The sequence below is a fragment of the Chrysochloris asiatica genome, unplaced genomic scaffold (genome assembly GCF_000296735.1).
Source record: "Chrysochloris asiatica unplaced genomic scaffold, ChrAsi1.0 scaffold00074, whole genome shotgun sequence".
Lineage (NCBI taxonomy): Eukaryota > Metazoa > Chordata > Mammalia > Afrosoricida > Chrysochloridae > Chrysochloris > Chrysochloris asiatica.
Window position 1 is genome coordinate 3512259 of NW_006408592.1, and position 13820 is coordinate 3526078.

Here is a 13820-nt window from a genome sequence, read left to right on the forward strand (position 1 = left end):
AAACAACGTATTGCATTAGGCAAATCTGCTGCACAAGACATTTTTAAAGTGTTGAAGAGCAAAGATGTCAGCTTGAGGACTAAGGTGTGCCTGACTCAAGCCATGGTATTTTCAGTAACCTCATATGCATGCAAAATCTGGACAGTGAATAAGGAAGAGCATAGAAGATTTGATGTTTTGAGTTATGGTGTTGGAGGAGAATATTGAAAGTGCTATGGGCTGCCAAAAGAACTAATAGATCCATTGTGGAAGAAATACAGCCAGAGTGCTCCTTGGAGGCCAAGCTTTCCAAACTTCGTCTCTCATACTTTGGACATATTTTCAGGAGGGACAAGTCGCTGGAGAAGGATATCTTGTTTGGTAAGGTGGAGGGTCAGAGAAAAAGAGGAAGACCCCCAATGAGATGTATTGGCCAAGTGGAAGCATCGATGGACTCAAGCGTGGCAACGGTAGTGAAGTTGGCCCAGGATTGGGCAGTGTTTCGTTCTGCTGTGCATAGGGTCACTATGAGTCAGTACCGACTCGATGTCACCTAACAACAACAACAGTGTGGCACTGTAGAATCCTGGTGTGGCGCTGCAAATTAATGCGCTAGACTGCAAAGTTTTTTTGAACTGCAAGGTCAGTGGTTCAACACACCAGCTGCTCCTTGGAAACCCTCTACAGGGTTGCTATGGGTGAGAACTAACTCGATGGCACTTAACAACAACAATATAGCACTGTACTATCATCACTGGACTGCAAACCACAAGGTTGGGAGTTCAAACTCACCATCTGCACCTTGGAAACCCTATATAGGGTAGTAATGAGGCAGAACTGACTCAACTGGCACTAAATAACAATCTTAATATGGAGTCCTGTGTGGTGTTGCAAGATAAGCACTGAAGTGTCAGCCACAAGGACAGCTTTTCAAACCAACCAATCAGTCCTTAGAAACCCTATACAGGGTCACTATGGACAGCACTTAACAAGAATCTTAATATGGAGGCTTGGTTAAGAGCTGTAGGTTTAACCATTGAACTACTAACTGCAAGTTTGGTAGTTTAAACTGACAAGATGCTCCTCAGAAACCCTATACAGGGTCTCTATGAGTCAGAACTAACCCCAAGGCACTTATGAACAATAATCTTAATATGATTGATTGGATCCTTTCCCTTTTACTTAGATCAACTGGCATTAGGTGACTGAAAGCCACTCTCCCATCCCCACTGCCATTTATTTGCTCAACTCTTTAGGTGTAGTACCTCATCTTTTAGGAAGCAAAGGAAATTACCTGAAGTTATATTCTTTACATTAGATGAAATCTGATTTAGTCACTGTGTTACACTGAGCTTGAGTTTCCTTATTGTTAACAACCCCAGTTTGTTGTTAAGTGCCCTTGAGTCAGTTCCTACTCATACTGACCCTGTATATGGTTTCCAAGGAGCAGCTGATTAGTTTGAGCCACTGACCTTGAGGTTCAAACTGACCTTGTGGTCCAGTGTTTATCCTGTAGTGCTGCACCAGGAATTACAACCTCCAAAATGCAAGGGCACTATGAGTTGACATAGAGTCCATGGGAGTGAGTTTGAGTTTTGAGTACTCATGACCTTCTTAGATGTCTATCTTTGGAATACTGAAATGGGAGAGTTGAAATACTTGTTACATGGGAAGTAAAGTTTATATTATTTATTATAAGATAAGCATATATAAGGTGTTATAAACATATTCTTTAATACTTTTATATTTCTACAACCTGGAAAGTAATAAGATGTAATTTTCAAAAATTCAGAACACAGCAACTGTTTCAGATAGTTTCAGGCTTAAATTTTTGTGCCATTTAATTTACTGGGTGGATGGCTTACTGGCATAGGGCGGGGTTCTGAAATAAATCACCTCAATGCCTACGTACTTTAATGTCTTCACTTTTCTATAGGGGTCTCAGTTGGAAGTGGTTGATGTTTTGAGTGAACTGGATTCCACTGAAGGCCTACTCTGTCTTGCAAGCAGGGGTGAGCCAATTCTTGCTCTTGCTTATTTATTTAGTCAGACTTGGGGTTCTCCTTGTTTGGTTTCTGGTAAGTTGCTTCCTTTTCATTTAGTCTCATTTACTACAAGTATTGTATTATCTAAAGAGCTCAAGTAGCATAGTGATTTTGAGTCTGACTGTTAACCTCAAGGTCAGCAATTCGAAACTATCAGCCATAGCGCCGGAAAAAGATAAGGCTTTCTGCTCCTGTAAAGATTTACAGCCTTCGGAAACCCTATATCGGGTTGCTATGAGTCGGAACCAACTCCATGGCACACCCCCATCCCCACTGTATTGTCTCTTTATCCTAAGTAATTTAGAATATGATTCTTTTGCATCCTTTTTTTTTTGTGAATCACTTCATATTACTCTTCATTTTTTATTTTCAGCTTACTTGTTAAAAGCATTTGAAGTTGGTTATTTGCCTAGACTGTCACTGATTTAGAATTTTTCTAGAAACATCTGTTAGTATAAAATATGCTAGGCTGGGGTTTTGCCTATTTGAATACCAAAATTCACTGCTACAAGAGAAAGTTGGGGTTAGAAGGAGCTTGATGTCTTTCAAACTTATAAAAAACTAAAATTTGAACCTTGTAGATATAATTCTTTGTAATAAGTAGATCATAAGGATGGTGAACATCCCAGCAGTGCTTTGTACTGTTGAATATAAGGTCTCTATATTTCAGGGCTGACTCCATAGCACCTAATAGCAACATCAATAGTAAATGGATGTATAATAAATAGTATTCATTTTATATATATATATATATAGTGGTGGTGGTGGTGTGCTGTGGAGTCAGAACCGACTCATAGAGACTTACATAGGGTTTCCAAGGCTGTAAATCTTTACGGGAACAGAAAACCTCATCTTTCTCCTGAGGAACAGCTGGTATTTTGGAACTGCTGACTTGGAGGTTCGCAGCCCCACTCGTAACCACTACGCTACCAGAGCTCCTTCAGCATATTACAAATGGGGCTGCGAACCTCAAGATTGAAGGTTCGAAACTACCAGCTGTTCCGTGGGAGAAAGAGGAGGCTTTCTGCTCCCGTAAAGATTTGCAGCCTCGGAAACTCTGTGCAGGGTCACTCTGAGTCGAAATCGACTCCACGGTACTTAACAACTATATACATATTTTGTTGTTGTTGTTGTTAAGTGCCGTCAAGTTGATTCCTACCTATAGCAACCCTGTATAGGGTTTCCAAGGAGCAGTTGGTGAGTTTGAACCACTGACCTTGCAGTTCAATCGACTTTGAGGTCTGACACATTAGCCCACAGCGCCACACCAGTAATAGTAAATAGTGGTGACTTTCTATTTTTGGTAGATGGCATATGCAAAATACACTGAAATATGCCTTGCAATTATAGGGATAATCAATAAATAATGGTTATTGATCATTGAACAGGCCAGCCCAATGGCCTAATAATTTTGTTACACATAAATAGGCCCTGCCTCCCATAATTGGAAAACCAGATTGTATTTTTCTAATTTAATAGGAAATACACCACTCCACTCACTCAGCCTTTAGCCATTTTTATCATTAGAGTGTAAACTCACACATGTACACACGGTTCCATCAGCTCTGTTTCCAAGAACCCCTCTAATCGCTTTGTCCTGAATGAATATGCTTTGTTGCCCTTCTAACATGTTTTGTGACATATAATTGCCTTGAGCTATCAATAAATAATAAATTTCTAGCAGTCATGAATTATTTTATGCTGCTTAATAGTACACAATGTCAAATGCATCATGGGCTTTTTGGCACTCAGTAAATATTTGGTGATTTTTTTTCGGGTATAATTGAACTAGAAAGTTTATTCCATCTGTGAGGCAGTAGGTTCTTTCATGGGGTCATTAAAAGAACAGCTTATTTTTGTCAATTGGTTGAAGGCCATAGTGGTAATTGCCAGAGACCCACAGTGACCTCTGGACATCACAGCAGTCCAAAATTTCTCTTATTAGTTCCTGACCTGTATATCTAACTGCCTTCACAACATTTTCATTTTCATTTACAGAGTATCCAAACCAACATATTCAAAACAGAGTTTGTGCTTTTCTGCTTGCTAAATCTACTTCCTTTTCCATTGTTATCCATCTCAAGTGTTGACCCCACCATTGACTATTCACTCATGCCAGAGACAATGACTCATCTTCCTCCCTCACCACCTTTTGCTTGTCAATTGACATATTTCTTTAGTGTGTCCTTCTTACTCTTCATTTCCCCAGCTATTAATCTAATTCATGATCTCACATCCATTCCTGCCTCTTACCAATCCATATTCTATATAAAAGGCAAAGTGAGATTATTTTTTAACTTTTTATTGTGAATTGAGTGAAGGTTAACAGACAAGATCATCAGCTTTACAGTCAACAAATTTTACTCTTTGTTTCATCTCAAGGATTATCACAGCAGTTATCCCACTTCCTCCCTGTGGCTTCCTTGTTACACCTTTAAATTTCACAAATAAACTAAGCAAAAATATTTGATGTACACGTGTAAAGCAGAAAATATATATTCATTTAAATGTCCTAAGGGCATACTCTGCAAGTTAGCCTCCTGCCGGCTAGCACTTGGGCCTTACCCAGTCCATGGACCCAGAGCCCTAGTTGTTCTATTGGTCCATCCCATCACCTCTGCCACTGTCCCTGCTGTTACCAATTTTCCAGGTAGGATCTTGCACTTCACTCATGTTTTTCCTTCTTGATGGTCCTGGAATCATCTGTTTCTGAAATGAAAGATTTTACCCCAGTCCCCTTTTACTTATACATCTTATACAATTATAGTGTAACAATCACGATTAACCCTGTTAACAATTACTCACAATTGAATCATAAATTATTATCAGCATCATCCCCTACCTCCTTTCACCAGATCCATCTGGAGAAGAGTAGAACTATTCAGTGGGGAATCTACCTTTCCACCCTCATTCTCAAACTAAGCACACTCATGAGAGTTTGTAAGCCAGCCACTTCATGCCTATATAGCTCTCTATTTTGATTGCCAATGTCTACATTACCTGTCCCAGTGCACTGAGGAAACAACTTTGTTCTTTGACATGGAGAATCATTCCATTCCGATTGATATTTTGAGTAACAACATCCATAAGCAAAGGTCCACTTCATCAAATTGTAGCAATTTACACTTGCTCACAGTATCAAATATCTTTATCTTCATCGAGTTCTGGTCAGCTAGCCATCCAAGGTAGGTCACATGGGTACTAGCTACAAGTTTAGTAGTTCACATATACCTCCCGTCATTTCAGAACAGCTGGCCACTTCTCTCCTCAGTGGCTAGGTCAGTGCCCATGGCCTCAGACATTCATACATCTCCCTAAACTTCAAACGAATCAGGTCTTCTTTTTCTCTCTCTCATCTGATGGTTGATGGGTGTGAGTGGCACATGGCCGAACTCAGCCCATGTCTTCATTACTGCATTTCCCCCACTTCCACTCACAAATAGACCCAGGTGGTCATCAATGAGCATACTAGACTGCTCACAGATTTCCTTTGAGGTCCAGTCTTAGAAGCATTTTCCCCTGATATACTGACTTTTCTTTCCTTGAGGTCTCCAAAGCAAACAAGTTTCTTGATAATCCAACAGCCAAACTGTCCATTTTTTATCCTGCAGGTTCAGAGTGAGATTTATAAGAGACAAATATGATCACAATTCCCCTTTGTTTAAAAATTGTTGATAACATTTCATTTTTATTTGATATGATATGATATGGATTGACTGGTATCCTCCCAAAATATACTGACACCATAACACCTGTACTTATGACACTGGTTTGGAAATAGGGGGGTTCTTTTGCTATGTTAATTAGGCCATTACCAGAGGAGGATGGTGAGTCATAAAGTTAATCTTTTCTGAGTGGTGTCTTATAAAAAGGGAAAGCAGACAGGGAAGGTAACACATACAGGGGGCAGACATTGAGTGAAGATGGAGGCAGATGTCAGCAGCTACTAGAAGCTGAAAGAGACAAACAAACTTTGCCTATAGTCATTGCCCTGAATTCAAACCTCTACCCTCCAGATCTATAAAAAAATACATTTATGTTCTTTAATACCACACACCTGTGGTGTTTTTGTTAAGACAACACCAGACAACTATGTGCATAATCTTTAACGATCGATTACAAAATTCTAGGCAAATGCCCACTGCCAGTCTTATCTCATACTTCTTCCCTCCTTTTTTGTACTGAAATCACACTGCCCTCTGCCATCTCCTTGAATATATCACGGTCCTTCACATTGGAATATTTGCATGTTCTTCTAATTTTTCTTGGGAACTTCTCCCTCCTGTTCTCTCTCTCTCTCTTTTTTTTTTTTACTGTTTTATTGTGAATTATGTGATAGTTTACATAGGAGAACATCAGTTTTACATTCATTCTATCCTATATCGTTACACTGATGTGGTTACAGTCCTCTCCATGCATCATCAACCAACCAAAGGGTATTCTCTGCAAGCCTGCACCCTGGTCATCAGCACACAGCTCCTCTCCCTCTCTGGGTCTAAAGTCCCCAGCTGCTCCATCTCTCCGCATCATCATCTCTGCCTCCATCTCTGGTGTCACTGCTTCTCTGGGTAGGATCCTGCTCTCCACTCTTCTCTCTTGATGATCCCAGGGACCTCCACTCCAAAACTGTAAAGTTAATCACTCCCCTCCTTGCTACAAAATGTCTACCTTTACATTTCCAACCCTCACAAGCAGTCCTTATAACAATTATTAACTATTGTATCACAAAACACCTATCCACATTTCCTTTCATCAGCCCCACCTAGACAGATTGGATACTACTCAGGGGAGATTCTACCTTCCTCCATGCCCTCTGGATCTAGATTCCCTCTTGAAAGCTTGTAAGCCAGTCACTTCTTGCCTTTGTAGCCCACCCATTTTGGATACCAATGTCCAAGTTTCCCATCCCTGTCTACTCTGTGTATGGAGAGGGTGGGAATGATTCTTGCTGTAAAGATGTATTCCCTCTTTTGAGCATCCATAGGTGTAGGTCAAGTTCATCAAATTGTATCAGATTACTCTTTTTTTCCTCTTCTTTCTTCTTCTAGTTGAGCTCTGATCATCCAGTCTTTAAAGCCAGGTCAAATGAGTATTATCTACAAGTGTGGGTGATCTTGTGCATATGCCCTCTCTTCTTATCAGCTGGATGATTCACTTTCCACTCTAGTCCTCTGTGGCTATGTCACTTACTCTGGGCCCTAGAGTCCCCAGGTCTTGCAACACTGCTGGCCAACTGGGTTTCTAGCCGGGTTCACAGGAGTCTATTGAGCACAGTAGGGCTTAGCTCGCAGCTTCATTGCTGTTATTCCCTCACTTCCCCTTATCGATGACAAACATGGTCACCAATCAGAGCGTGTATTCCCATTGAGTCTTAGTCTTGGAAGGGGGTTTGCTTTGAGGGGTCCCTCCTTTTCTCTTGAATATCTACTTTTATTCAAATGATATAAAATATACTTTTATTCTAAATTTCAACTTCTTCAAAGGAGATCTTCTTTGGATAGCCACAAACTTGTCCATATTTCCTATAAGTGTTTTTTTGTGCTGTTCTTGTTTGTCTTTGTTGTTAGATTTTGATAACACCTGTATCTTAAACATTATTGTCTCTAGTCCCCAACACATTATCTGACATTTATAATGTTGTTGTAGTTAAGTGCCATCAAGTTGGTTCAGACTCATAGCAACTCTATGCACAACAAAATGAAATGCTACACAGTCCTACTACATCCTCATAATTGTTACTATGTTTGAGCCCATTGCTGCTGCCACTCTATTAATCCATTTCTTTGGGGCCTTCCTGTTTTCATTGACCCTCCATTTAACCAAGCATGATGTCCTTCTCCAGGGACTGGTCCCTCCAGATAACATGCCCAAAGTATAAGAGACAAAGTCTTGTTATTCTGTTTTCTAAGGAGCATTTTGGCTGTACTTCTTCAAACACATGTTTGTTTGTTCTTCTGGAAGTCCATGGTACTTTTATATTCTTCTATAATACCATAATTCAAATCCATCAATTCTTCTGTGGTTTTCCTTATTCATTGTCTGACTTAAACATGTATATAAGGCAATTGAACATACCATGGCATGGGTCAAGTGAACCTTAGTTCTCAACTTCCATCTTTGCTTTTTAAGACTTTAAAGAAGTCTTTGCAGCAGATTTGCCTAATACAATAATACATCATTTGATTTCTTGACTGCTGTTTCCATGCATGTTGATTGTGAATCCAAGCAAAATGAAATCTTTGACAGCTTCAATGTTTTCTCCATTTATCATGATTCTATTTATTGATTCAGTTGTAAGGTTTTTTGTTTTCTTTACAGTGAGGTGCAACCCATACTGAAGACTTTTACCTTCATCAGTATTTTAAGTCCTCTTCATTGTCAGCAAGCAAGGTTGTATCATTGGCATATTGCAAATTACTAATGAGTATTCCTCCAATCCTGATACCACTTTCATTTTCATATAATCCAGTTTCTTAGATAATTTACACAGCACATAGTTTGAGTAAGCATGATGAAAGAATACAACCCTTTCCTGATTTTAAATCACTTAAAACAATAGCACACACCTTTTCTGATTTTAAATCATTAAGTATCCTCTGTTTTGTTCTAGTGATTGCTTTTTGGTCTGTGTACAGTTTCCTCATGTGCACAATTAAGAATATCCAATATTCTAAATGTTATTCATTGTTGTTGTTGTTGTTAAGTGCCATTGAGTCGGTTCCGAACCATAGCGACCCTGTACAGGGTTTCCAAGGGTGTAAATCTTTATGGGAGTAGAAAGCCTCATCTTTCTCCCACGGAACAGCTGGTAGTTTTGAACTGCTGACCTTGCGGCTCGCAGCCCGATTCATAACCACTATGCTACTCATAGTTTGTCATAATCCACACAGTCAAATGCCTTTGTACTATCTGTAAATTTTGTGGCGCTGATAAAGCACTGGACCACAAGGTCGGTTTGAGTCACAAGGTTGGTGGTTCAAACTCACCAGTAACTCCTTGCAAATCCTATACAGGGTTGCTATGAGTCAGAACCAGCTCAACAGCACTTAACAACAACAAAGGTTTTTCTTTTCTTTTCTTTTTTTTTTTAATTCTCTGCTTTCTGCCAAAATCCACCTGATACTAGCAATGATATCCCTAGTTCCCCTTCTGAATCTGGGTTGAATTTCTGGCAGTTCCATGTCAACATACTATTGTAACCATTTTAAAATTATCTTCAGCAAAATTTTACATGCATGTGATATTAATGATATTGTTCAATAATACCCACATTCTGTTGGGTCATCTCTCTTTGGAATGGGCACAAATATGGATCTCTTCCAATCAGTTGGCGAGATAGCTGTCTTCCAAATTTCTTGGCATAAATGAGTAAGTGCCTCTAATGTTGAATCAGTTTGTTGAAATATTACAATTTGTATTCTGTCAACTTTTAGAGTTTTGATTTTTGCCAGTGCCTTTAGTACATCTTCAACTTCTTCCTTCAGTACCATTGTTTCTTGATCATATGCTACCTTTGGAAATGGTTGAACATCGACTGTTTATAATAGGCAATAAGAATACATGTGTTGAATGTTGTCTGTATGAAGTATACAATCATTGTACTTTCTAGGAAAACCTATAAATAAAATTTATTTCCTATTTGGTCCATTTCCTTCTTATAATAACTTATCTCATGGACCTGATACCACAATAATTTTTTCAGCAAACAGTACAAGAAAAATGCCGGTTGAATTGAGACCAGGAAATTATATTAGACCTCTTGTTCTTAAGAGAAATGGCAGCATATGACAGTGTTTAGTTTAGTTTTCTCCAGTGTTTTTAACTTTAAACAAAGGTACATTCTACTTTGACACCTTCTTTCAACTTTATATGAAAAGTCATTAAGGTAAAGGGTAGTGTCATTGGAATTTCACTATTACAATAGTCTAATGGATTGTCATTATACTAATGACTGTCCTTCAGTTCTCAGTTGAATTCGACAGCATTTAACAATAACAACAATATAATAGAGTCCTGGTGTGGTACTGTAGGATAAGCACTGACCTGGTAATTGTGACGGTGATGGTTCAAACCCACCAGCCACTGTTAGAAACCCTATACAGGGTTGCTATGAGTCAGATCTGACTCAACAGCACACAACATGAGTCAATTTTTTTTTTTTTTTGACTGTATTGTTTAGTTTCTGCAGTTTATTTTTTTCTTATTTATTTTATGGCTGATTTTTAAATTCATACTGCTATGGTCAGAAAAGACACTTTGTATGATTTTAATCTTTTAAAGTCAGTTGACATTTATTTTGTATAATAGCATATTGTTTATTCTTGAAAATGATCCATGTGTACTGGAGAAAAATGTGTATGTTTCTGATGCTGGGTAGAGTGTTCCATTTGGTACAGTTGGTTTTATTTAAGTTCTCAATGCCTTAGTGATTTTCTTTTTAAAGGTTCAATTACTGAAATGTTTGAGGTTCCCTACTCTGGTAGTATAGTGGTTACGAATTGGGCTGTGAACCTCAATGTCAGCAGTTTGAAACTACAAGCTGCTCCATGGGAGAAAGATGAGGGTTTCTGCTCCCGTAAAGATTCATAGCCCCGGAAACCCTGTACAGGGTCACTATGAGTTGGAACCGACTCTACAGCACAGAACCACCCCCACCACCCCCACTATCATTGTGGAGTTGTTTATTATATTAGTCAGTATTTGTTTCATTAATTTTGGAGCATTGCCATAAAGTGCAAGGGTATTGATATTCATTCTGTCCTCTTGATGGATTGGCCCTGGTTCAGGAGTTCTGGATGCTTGATCTCTGAAATTCAATGCACATGGTTTAGGGTAGGGAGTTAATTATTTGTAACCAGTGACATAAACAGTGGGCGCAACTTTCCTGTGGAGATGGTAGGGACTCTCTAGATCTTTCCCTCATGGATGCTCCTGCACAGACATTCCACTGATGTCTGCTATGGATAAGGAGTTAGCCATTGTCCACAGTGTGGTTGGTCTTTCAGAATATTCCCCTCACCCTGATGCCCTTGTAGTTCCTCCCAGTCCAAAGGATAGTCCATCTCAGATGTCAATGACATTCATTAGCACCCTTCGCAATCATGTGGTACGTGAATTCTCACAGATAATCTGGGCTGCATTGAAAAATCAGGCTACAGATTTCTCAGATTTCAGTGTTTCCTCTTTGGGGTGTTGCCCAGCCCTGTCCCAAAATAGCTGTCATAGAAGAGTGTTCCAGGTGTTAGTGGATAGGTTCTCCCAGCTTCTGTTCCCTCCACATTTCTTCTTTCCCTCACATCTGATTCACCTAGATTCTTCAACATCTTAGCTGCTGTCTAGAGTCCTAAGATCTCAGTCTGTGTTTGTTTTTATTTGCTATTCAGTGGGTTCGTTCCTATGGGAGTAAACACCTCATCATCTTGCCCCACACTCTCAATATCACCTTTTGAAAATTCTGGGTAAAAGAACAAGAATATGATTGCTTTACTGGAGATGAGAAAATTCCTAAGTACTGATTGTTGTTGTTGTTAAGTGCTGTCAAGTTGGTTCTGACCCATAGCAACTCTGTATAGGGTTTCTAGTGAGTTTGAACCACTGACCTTGAGGTTACCCATCCAGTGCTTATCCTACTGTACCACACCAAGACTCTCTCCAGTTTCTCCAGGGCATCTTTTTTTCTTCAACTGTAGAACTTGTACAGGTATTAAAGTACTGCATGACTTCCTAAACTTACAGCTTTAATTTGATTATCCTTGCAAGAATTTGTTTGTATGTTGTTGTTGTTATTAAGTGCTGTTGAGTTGATTCTGACTCATCACAACCATGTATAGGATTTCAAAGGAGCAGCTGGTGGGTCTGAACCACTGACCTTGCAGATTAAACTGACCTTACAGTCCAGTGCACTATCCTTCTTGTGTATGTGTATATAAATACATACATACACACTGTTAGGTTCTGTCAAGTCAGTACCGACTCATAGTGACTTTATTCACAACAGAACGAAACTCTGCCCAGTCCTAAGCAAACCTCACAATAGTTGCTATGTTTGAGCCACTGTACAAATCCATCTTCTTGGTGGTGGGGGGCGGGTCTTCCGTTTTTCTCAGACCCTCCACTTTACCAAACATGATATCCTTCTGCAAGGGCTGGTCCCTGCTAATAATATTCCAAAGCATGAGAGACGAAGACTGGCCATCCTGGCTTCCAAGGAGCACTCTGGCTGCACTTCTTCCAACACAGATTTGTTTGTTCTTTGAAAGTCCATGGTACTTTTAATATTCGCCTCCAACACAGTAACACAAACACATCCAATGTTCAATTATCTTCCTTATTCACTGTCCAAATGGGTACAATTAAGGATCTCTTACAGTCAGTTAGCCAGGGAGTTGTCTTCCAAATTTCTTGTCACAGATGAGTTGATATGCCCAGTGCTGTTTATATATATAATATATGTTCTGTATATGTTTACATATATATATATATATATATACATACATATTGATAGCATAGTGGATTACAAGATGGGCTGCTAACTGTGAAGTCAGTAGATTGGACCCACCAGTCACTCCATAAAGATTTAAGGCCTTGGAAACCCTGTACAGGTTACATCATTTCAATGGCACACCACCACCACATGTATAAACACACAAAAGGGTATGTAAAAAATTATCTGCACTCTGGCTGTAGAATTTATTTTAATCAACTTTTAGAAAAGACAAGTATATCATTTTTTGACATAATCTCCTTTCTTTTCAATATACTTTGTTCATCTGTCAAGAAGTTTTCATATTCCCTTATTTAAAAAAAAAATGTTTTAGGGTGAGTTGTGAGCCACGAATGCACTGTTGCCTTCACTTCTTCATTAGAGGTAAATCTCAGTCCTTGAAGGCTTGCTTTCAATGAACCAAATAGGTGAATGTGCTATAGAGCAAGATCAGCACTATGTGGAGGATGCTTTAACACCACAAAATGAAGGTTTTGCAGAGTGTCAACATTGTGGGTAGAGGTATGCAGATGTGCATTGTCATGCAAGATCACAATGCCCTTGGATAGCAGTACTCTGCTTTTAATGAGAAATTTAGACTTCAGCTCTTCAGTGACCATGTCACTGTAATGAGAATTGTTGATGTTGAGCCTTTTCCCTGATAGTTTTCAATAATGGTTCTTGAGAATCCCAGAAAATGGTTAGCATCAATTTTCTAGCTGATGATTGACTTTTGAGTTTTTTCTTAATAAGCAATCGAGGAGTTTTTCATTCCATACCTGTCATTTACTCTCAGGCTCATAGTGATAAATCCAACTCTCGTCACAAGTAACAATTTTTTTAAAGAAACTTTTACCTTCCTTTGAGTATCAGTCCAAATTTTGTTTGCAGATTTCCAAACGCTTCTGTTTATGCTCTTCTGTGAGTTGTTTTGGCACTTATCTCACAGAAAGTTTTGGAAACCCAAATCTGTCATGATTATTTCATGGACCAGGACATGGGTGATTTGCAAATGATTTGCCACATAATCCACTGTTATCTGTCTATTCAACAGAACCATTGTACATGCACACTCAATGTTGTCATCAGCCATGGATGTGGACCGAGTTTTAATATACTTGGAGTGCAGGTCATTTTGACACATCCTTATGTGTGTGTATATACATAGACTCTTGGTATGGTGCTGAAGATCAGCACTGAACTGCAAACCACAAGGTCAGCAGTTCAAACCCATCAGCTGCTTCTAAGAAACCTTATACAGGGATGCTATGAGTTGGAACCAACTGGACATCACTTAACAACAATGTGTGTGT